Source organism: Monodelphis domestica, chromosome 2 (assembly GCF_027887165.1).
Source record: "Monodelphis domestica isolate mMonDom1 chromosome 2, mMonDom1.pri, whole genome shotgun sequence".
Taxonomy (NCBI): Eukaryota; Metazoa; Chordata; class Mammalia; order Didelphimorphia; family Didelphidae; genus Monodelphis; species Monodelphis domestica.
In genome coordinates, this window is record NC_077228.1 from 488,547,516 (window position 1) to 488,556,705 (window position 9,190).

Consider the following 9,190-nt stretch of genomic DNA (forward strand, 5'->3'; position numbering starts at 1 on the left):
CAACAGGAATGGTCTGAATGAAAAATTGACAACAATAATAGTACCTAAATTTAAATAGAGCTTACTTTGTGTCAGGCACTCTACTAAGTACATTGCAATTGAAATCTCATTTCATTGCAACAACCTTGTGAGGCACCTGCTGTTATTATGCCCGTTTAAGAGATAGGGAAACTGAGGCAGACAGAAGTGAGATGACTTGACCAGGGTCATATAGCTAAGCTCTGAGGCTGGATTTAAACTTTTATCTTCCTGACTCCAGGTCCAATGCTTTTAAATTAGTTTCTCACTCTGGGCCAAGATATTTATATGCTTTGCTTTGGCAATCTTGTCACTTTCAAAATTGTTTCTTTTCCAGGTAGATCCTCACAATGTATCCAAGGCCAGGATGGCCCATCCTTCAATACTGGCACCCCAATCGGGACATGATCTTGCCCATTCTTTTATTATTATCAAGATTAATTCTTTTGTTTTCTTTTTACCTTAAATATGACCCATTTCCCCAAAGCTGGGTCCTTATCTGACCAAATCCATTCTCCTTCTTTGTGAAAAAGTGCTTTTTAAGAATTCAGAGTGTCCAGAGACTCCCATTGAATCAATTGAACAAGTGCTCACTAAGGATCTTTGCCAAGAATTAGGGCTCCAAAGATAAAAATGAAAACAGACTCTGACCTCAAGGAGTTTTTAGTCTATTAGGCAAAAACAGCATTTCAGTAGAGAAGTAAATGTTAAATATTAAAGCACAATTCTCCCTTTAACTTGTACTCACAGACTGAGTCTTAGATGGTGACTACTCTAGGTTCAATAATCCTGTGGTTGTACATTCCTCAACTTAGAGCCCATGAGCCCCCAGCGATGCTTTTACCTTTCAATAATTAATATTTCAGAGGGGAATACTGGATGAAAGGAATTTACTGAATAGAAATAACAAGAGGCAACATTCTTTGTTAAAAACAGCCAGGATCACTGCAGGGAATGAGAAGAGGGACACACGTATAGGGAATATTGTCATCAAGTCACATATCAGCAAAGAGGGGTACCACACTTCTGAGGCAAGGTATCTTCTTACAAAGTCCCCGCTGTTCTTTGCTAGGTGAGATGTCTCGCTTGGCCATATTGCTCTCCTGGAATCCATGGACCCTGCTCTTTGCAGAGAAAAATTGATGTTAGTCAACTGTAGTCTCTTGCCACTTAAAATTTTGCACTGCTAGCCTCATTTACTTATTTACCTTCTCTCTTAGAATCAATACTAAGTATTGGTTCCAAGGCAGAAGAGTGGTAAGGACCAGGTAGTTGGGGGTAAGTGACTTGCCCAGGGTCTCACATCTAAGACTTATCTGAGGTCAGATTTGAACGTTGGACCTCCCATCTCCAGATCCAGCCTTCTATCCACTGCTCTGCTAGAGTCTTAAAAACAGAATATTTACCCTAGGCCTAACAGGAAACCCCTCAATTCTGTTCTTTTATAGTCTTGACTCTGAGATCTACTGTCTCCTGAGCTACAGAATCTTCAACCTAGGGACCAGATTTTCTCTTCTCTAAAAGACACTCACACCAGGCTCACCCAGTTGAAATCTCTGAGTTTCTCCTATGTACTGACATAAATGAGAAGGTGAGAAAAAGACACTGAGGCAATCCAGGAGCAAGTCCATTTTCTCCACCATTCCCAGGGTCCTCTCCTGACCCTTTCATATGCAAATGATCACTTGAATTCTCAGGCTTTTACATAAAATACTGTATATTTATATATGTATATATATATCATATAGGGAGAGAGGAATATTAAGGGAGCCCTAACTAGGAAAGGGGAGATTTCAAAAGGTTTCTTCTAAGAGGGGGCACTTAAACTGGGCTTTGAAAGTGGCAGAGGGCTAGAGGAACAGCATTCAAAGAAGAGTTTGTCTGGACAAAGGCATGGGAACGAGAGATCGAATGCCATCTATGAAGAGATAACAGACAATAAAGAATTGCCAGTGTTTGTATATTTATATGAATCTTCCAGACAACATAGTAGACAGGATTTCAAATCAGGAAGATTTGAGTTGGAATCCTGCCAATGATACTAGCTGTATGACCTCTGGTAAGTCACAACCTCTCAGCTTCAACTTCTACATCTGTAAAATGGGGCTAATACCATTGCCTACCCCCGAAGGCTACTGTGAGGTTCAAATGAGATAATATACATAAAGTGCCTTACAAACCATGAAACTCTTATTGTTCATTTATTTCAGTCATATCTGACTCTTTTTTATCCCATTTGGAGTTTTCTTGGCAAAGAAATCAGAGTAGTTTGCCATTTTCTTTTTTAGTTTGTTTGACAAGTGAGGAAACTGAGTTAAAGAGGGAGGAATGACTTTCCCAGAGTCACACAACTAGGAAGTATCTGAGGACAGATTTGAACTCAGAAAGATGAGTCTTCTTGATTCCAAGTTAATTGCCTTATTCATTGTTCCTTCTAGCTGCTCTTTTACATTTACAAATTAAATTTTACAAATTCTATGAGGCAGATAATGTCTTCTAATTTTTTAGGCTGAGAGAAGCTGGTAAGTGACTTGCTCACAGTCATATGACCAGTAAGTGGTGGAGCAAAGATTTACATCTACTTCTGATTCCAAATGGAATGTTCTTTCTTCTACCCCACCTGGCCTCTTAATGACAAAAGGGAACTTGTAAAATAATCCATTATTTTATCCTAAATAGAGATGAAATACAAGCCTCCAAGGGTAGATGGGAAGGAAAAGCACTCAGGATCTGAGCCTCTCGGATATTTTCTGTTCTTTTCTATCAAAGCTTGGATAGGACCAGAAACTCAGAAAGGGAGGAGGGTATCCTTTGGTTCTTTGCCAAGAAGTATGAATGTCTTGGCATTTTCTAGGCCATTAAGTAATAGTCACTTCAAGGCACCAAGCCATTTAATTAAGCTTACCATCATTCACATCTACACTGCAGCCAAACTGCCTAGCTGTTCCTTAAATTCAACATGCTGACTGTGCATGTGGGTAGGCTGTCCCCCACCCATGGGACGCACTCTCTCCTCAACTCTACCTCATAGACTCCTCTCCATTCAAGGCACAATTGAGGTGTCACCTCTTCTGTGAAGCCTTCCCTAATTTTCCTAAATGAAAGTGTGCCCTCCCTACTCAAATTCTCTCAGAGCATTTTATCTGGATTGAAAGAAAAATTCTGTCTTTTGGGTTTTTACCTTGATTAATGTGGTAAAACTCAGGACAAAGAAAATGAAAAGGAGTTTATGAAAAGGACATCAAAATAGCAACAGGTTGATTGACCAAAGATTACTGGGGATCAGCAAGGTTTCAAGGTGGGCCAGCTTTTTCATGAGACAATTTAGCTAGGTCCAAATCAGTAAAAGAGTTTGAGCCAGGTTGGGCTGTAAGTGAATATTCCCAGGTACAAACAGGTTGGAGTGACTATTACTTAAGAGTTATCAGGGACTACTAAGAGTGGTGGCTCTCCTTCAACCATTCCCCCCATCACCGTTGATGGTTGACCAGCAGACTGGGAATGATCAGTACTGAGAACATAGCATTCTTTTAAAAAATTCAAATATGTTTTATTTTCCCAATTACATGTAATAACATACATTTTCCAAAATCATAAGACTCAAATTGTCTCCCTCCTTCCCTTCTCTCCATCCTCTCTGAGATGGTAAGCAATTTCATCTGGGTTATACATATATTATCAGGCAAAACATACTTCCATGTTGATCATTGTTGTAAGAAAATACTCATAAAACCAAAACCCCCAAATAAAACCGTAAATAAACAAATGTGGAAGATGATATGCATTGATCTCCATTGAGTCAATACAACATTCAATACTTAAGCCTGTATTATACTTAATTGTGTATGATGTCTCTCCCTAGAAAAGCCTGAGCTCCTTGAAGATAGTGCCTACCATTTTTCATCCAAATCAATTCAACAAATTGCTTTTTTCTTTTCTTTTTTTTAACCCTAACTTTCTATCTTAGAAGCATTATTAAGTATCGGTTCCCAGGCTGAAGAGCAGTAAGGGATAGGTAACTGGGGTTAAGTGACTTGCTCAGAGTCACACAGCTAGGAAGTGTCTGAGGCCACATTTGAACCCAGGTCATCCTGTCTCTAGGCCTGGCTCTCAACCCACTGAGCCACTTAGCTGCCCCTAATATGGCAACCATTTTAAAGAACCTGCTTGGCATTGTGCCAAGAGGTAGGGATAGAAATAAGGAAAAGGAAGGCAATCCCTGTCCTCAAGGAGTTTATGATCTATTGGAAAAAGACAATTAAAACAAGTAAGCTGAAAGGTGTATGTGACAGGGATGGGGAGGTCCTGGGTCCAGTAGCATAATGATGATGGAGTCCAACTGAGCAGTGCAGCTGGTGGGAAATGAAGTTAACTGGCCTTCTGAGCCCTCTTTAAAGGAAGACTTTGGGAGGAATTCCTTCCAATCCTCCACTCAAAGAGACAGAGTCAACCAAGGGGAGATGAAGGAAGAAGAGACTTAGTTTCCAGCTGGTTACATATGATATGTACACAGATAAATCCATAGAAACTAATTTGAGTCAGTTGAGACCATTAACAACTGGGACCTTCAGAGGGGCACCTGAGTGGAGATAAGCCTTGAGGCTGGAATGAGATGAGAATGAGTACAAGGCCTGGGTGATAGGTTGTACAAATGCTTGGAGGTAGGAGATGGAATAATAATTTTGAAGACAAGTGAGTAGTCTATTTTGACTAGAATACAGAATGGATGATGAGGAGTATTGGGAAATACATCTAGAAAGGTAGACTGGAGCGACGTAGAAGATTTTTGTATTTGATCTCAGAGATAATAAAGTCCACTAAAGGCTTTTGAGCAGGAGATTCATGTGACAAGACCTGTACCTTAGGAAGATTACTTTGGCAGTTCTGTGGAAAATGGATTATTAAAATGAGAGAATAGAAGCAGGGAGACCAATTAGGAGGCTATGACAGCAGTCCTGGTGAGAGGTGATGGAGGTCCTAAATTTAATGGCAGCCATGTGAGTAGAGAGAAGGGAATAGATTCAGGAAATACTATCGAAACAGAATGAGCAATACTTGGCGAATGATTGAATGTGGGGCATGAGGGAGAGGGAATAGTTCCAGATAGTCTAGAAATCATGAATGTGGATACCTGGGAAAACAGCAATGCCCTCAGTCAAAATTGAGAAGCTTGGAGGAATGGCAGATATAAAGAGAAGGAAGACGAGTTCCATTTTGGAGAGATCACTGGGATATCCAGATCGAGATGCCCAGTAGGAAGTTAATATTGTTAGCCTGGCATTGAGTAGAAACATAAGGGTTGAATAGTTGAATATATGGATTTGGGCATCATCTGCATAGAGATGATAATTGAACTCATGAAAGCAGTTAAGATTCTTAAGGAATAAAGAGTTTCTTGTGGGTAGTTATTGTTTCATTCATTATATATGTATCTCTAAGACCTAGCACAGTGCCTGGCATTTAGCTGACACTTAATAACTTTGTTGATTATTGATTATTGATAGAATGAGAAGAGCAAGGGACTCAGGATAGAGCCTTGAAGAACATTCAAGGGACAGCAATGGGTACTCAGAAGAATAGTTGGATAGGTAAGAGGGAAAGTAGAAGGAACAGTGTTTCAGAAGCCAAGAGCTAGGAAGCTAGGTGCTCAGTAGTTAGACAGATCTGGAGATGGGAAGTCCTGAGTTCAAATCTGACCATATACACTTGCTAGCTGTGTGACTCAGGGCAAGTCACTTAACCCCATTGCCTAGCCCTTAGTCTCTTCTGCCTTGGAATCAATACATAGTATTGGTTCTGAGATAAGGTAAGGGTTTTTTTTTTTAAACCCTTACCTTCCGTCTTGGAGTCAATACTGTGTATTGGCTCCAAGGCAGAAGAGTGGTAAGGGCTAGGCAATGGGGGTCAAGTGACTTGCCCAGGGTCACACAGCTGGGAAGTGTCTGAGGCCAGATTTGAACCTAGGACCTCCCATCTCTAGGCCTGGCTCTCAATCCACTGAGCTACCCAGCTGCCCCCAAGGTAAGGGTTTTTTAAAAAGCCAAGAGAAGAAAGAAATCTAGGAAGAGGAAATGGCCAATGGTGTCAAAAGCTTCAGAGAAATGAAAGAGGATGAGAAATGAGAGAAGTCCATGGGATTTGGTAGTTAAGAGATAATCGGTGATTTCAGAGAGAGCGATTTCTGTAGCATGTTGGGGTCAGAAGCTTAAAAGTAAGGGATAAAAGCAAATAGGGGGCAAGGAAGTAATGGCAGCAAGAGTGAATGAGGAATAGCCTGCAGTAAGAGCCATTACAGAAGAGAAAAGGCTGCTCAGAAGAGATATAGGCAATCTTTGAGTAGATGGCAGAGTCAAGTGAAGGGTTTTTAGGGAAAGGAGAGATGAGTATGCTTGAAGGTGGCAGATAAAGGAGAAAACGGGAAGAGAGAGAAGGAAGATGACAGATGGGGAAGGGCTGATTGTTGGGATAATGGCCTAAAGGAGATTGGAAGGGAAGGGATCAAGGGTACAAGGATGGGATCAAGGTAAGCCTCAACAAGAAGAGCCATGTCTTCCTTAATCATTGAAGAACACGGATGACATTTCATCTATATATGTCTATATGTCATATATCCATACATAAAATATATATAATATATATTATAGACATACAGATATATATATGTGTGTATGTGTGTGTGTGTGTGTGTGTGTGTGTGTGTGTAGAAAGAGAGGAGAGGAAAATGGAGGGAGGGAGAGGAAGAGACAGAGACAGAGACAGAGAGATCTAGCTTGTGTCAGATCAACTTGATTTTCTCAATAAACTATTAGACTTCTCAGGGAGGGAAGGAGTGGAAGAGGGGTAGGAGTTTAAGGAGAAAGGAATGGTCTGGAGCTGTTCCTTGTGAGATGTGATAAAGAACCAATCACAGGATAATAAAATGAATGCTGAGTAACAATGAGGGCCCTGTTGAGATTAGATAACCTGAATTTGTCGTAGTGCTCTGCAGATATGATATCTGTAGCCCATATGGGCCGAGGGACCTCATGCCAAGAGAGATTAAACCGGGGAGGCAGGTAACTGAGCAAGATTACATCCCCCCCTCAGTGTTCTTGGAGTACCCTTGAGGGAGTCAGAGGTGTCTTCTCTGAGGTTATTGGCTTGATCCCCTGTCCTATTGTATTCTTTCTAATATCAGTATCAATCAATCACCCATGACTAGTATCTTAGTTTCCTTTAGCCAACTACCAATAATTAGCTTTGAGGAAAGGTACTTACAGCAAAGATATAGGGAGAACAGAAGTTATAAAGCATTTCTCTCTTCCCAGTTAGGAGGATCACACTCATCTATTCCTCAGTTCCTGGGAAGGATGGGCTTACCTTGAAATCATTTACTACAAAGCATTCAGCCCACCAAGTTTGCTTCCAAATGCAGCTTAGCCAATGGATGAATCCATGTTTTTGCTGCTACTGGGCTGGGTCAACAAGATCATTATTAAAAAAAATAATAACAACCCTTACCTTCAATCTTAGAATTGCTACTAAATATTAATTCCAAGGCAGAAGAGTTGTAAGGGCTAGGCTGTTGGGGTTAAGTGACTTGTCCAGGGTCACACAGCTAGGAAGTGTCTGAGGTCATATTTGAATCCAGGATCTCCTATCTCTAGGTCTGGTTCTCTATCCACTGAGCCACCCAGTTGCCCTGTAATATATTTATTTCTACATTCATGATGCACTATTGCTTTAGGAGGCAATCCATACAAGAGGTGGCCCAACCAACAGGAATGCTGCCTTTTGAAAAACCATAGCCCTTTTCCCATGATGTTGGAAAGCACACATGGTAATGGATGGTAGGTACTCTCATATCTAGGCTACTAGTCCCAGCTCACCTGTTCTTGGACTCTAGGCTATTTTTCTCTAGGGACCAAGTCAACTTTGGATCCCCCAGGGCTTAAGGAATCACAAAGGCCAGGGTTTGCTAACACAACCATCCAAAGAATGGAGGTCATCATTTATGACGGTCTTTTTCTTTATGTGCCCTTATCTTCCATCTTAGAATCAATACTGGGTATTGGTTCTAAGGCAGAAGAGTGGTAAGGACTAGGCAATGGGGGATAAGTGACTTGCCCAGGGTCACACAGCTAGGAAGGATATGAAGCCATATTTGAACCCAGGGGTCTGGCACTCAATCCACTGAGCCACCCAGCTGTCCTCTACAATAGTCTTCTAAGAGGCTATTAGCAACTCCTAATTGATCTTTTCAGTCCCTGTGTTAGGACTTTGCTCCTGCCAATGGTTCATGTCGTACTTATGGATTATTCTTATTAAGGCAAACTCCTGTTAAAGGGAGATTCAAAATGCCAAGGTGAGATTTCCTCTACTGGTCAAATTGAAAAGTTGAATTAACGAAGTCCAGCAGCAACAAAATATAGGTAGTAAGGAATGAGTATGTCACAAACCTATTTTCTTTATCTCCTTATTATGGATTTCAAAAGGCCAAGATGTGGAAGGAGGGCTTTCAAGACACATTGGAAGACCGTAGAAGACACAAAAGTGAGAGAAGACAAGAGGAGATCATACCATTGGTTCTTGGTCACATTCAACTCTTGACTGGAATGGTTCCCCATTTCCTTCTCTAAGTGAATCTTTTTGTCAGATAACCACAGGTTAAGTGACTTGCCCAGGGTCATACAGCTAAGAAATGTCTGAGGCTAGATTTGAACTCAGGTCTTCCTGACTCCAGACCAGTGTTGTTAACCACAGAGCCACAGCTGCCTCTTACAAGCAAGCATTAATAATCTTGTTTGATTGAAACAGAGTGCATTAAGGGCCAGAGATTGAGAGCTGGAAGCAGGGATTCGATGAAGCCAGTTTGAACTTGCTTGTGATTGCTAAATTTTCAGTGTGAGCATTTATACTTTGGAAGTTGGCAAAGGCTACAAATCTGGACTTGATTTATTGTCTTGTTAATTTCTAGACTTAAGAAAGGGATGGAGAAAATGTTAATAATAATAATAATGAAAAGAGATTAAACTTAAAAGTGTGCCATGCTTTCATATGTATAGCAGCCACATATTTCTAGCCTTTCCAATGGGTGGAGGAAGGAGAGAATTTGGAAGTGAAAATAAAAATAAAATTTTAAAAAAGGAGAAAAAGTATGCCATGCTTACATTAAAAAAAAATCAGGTTAAAC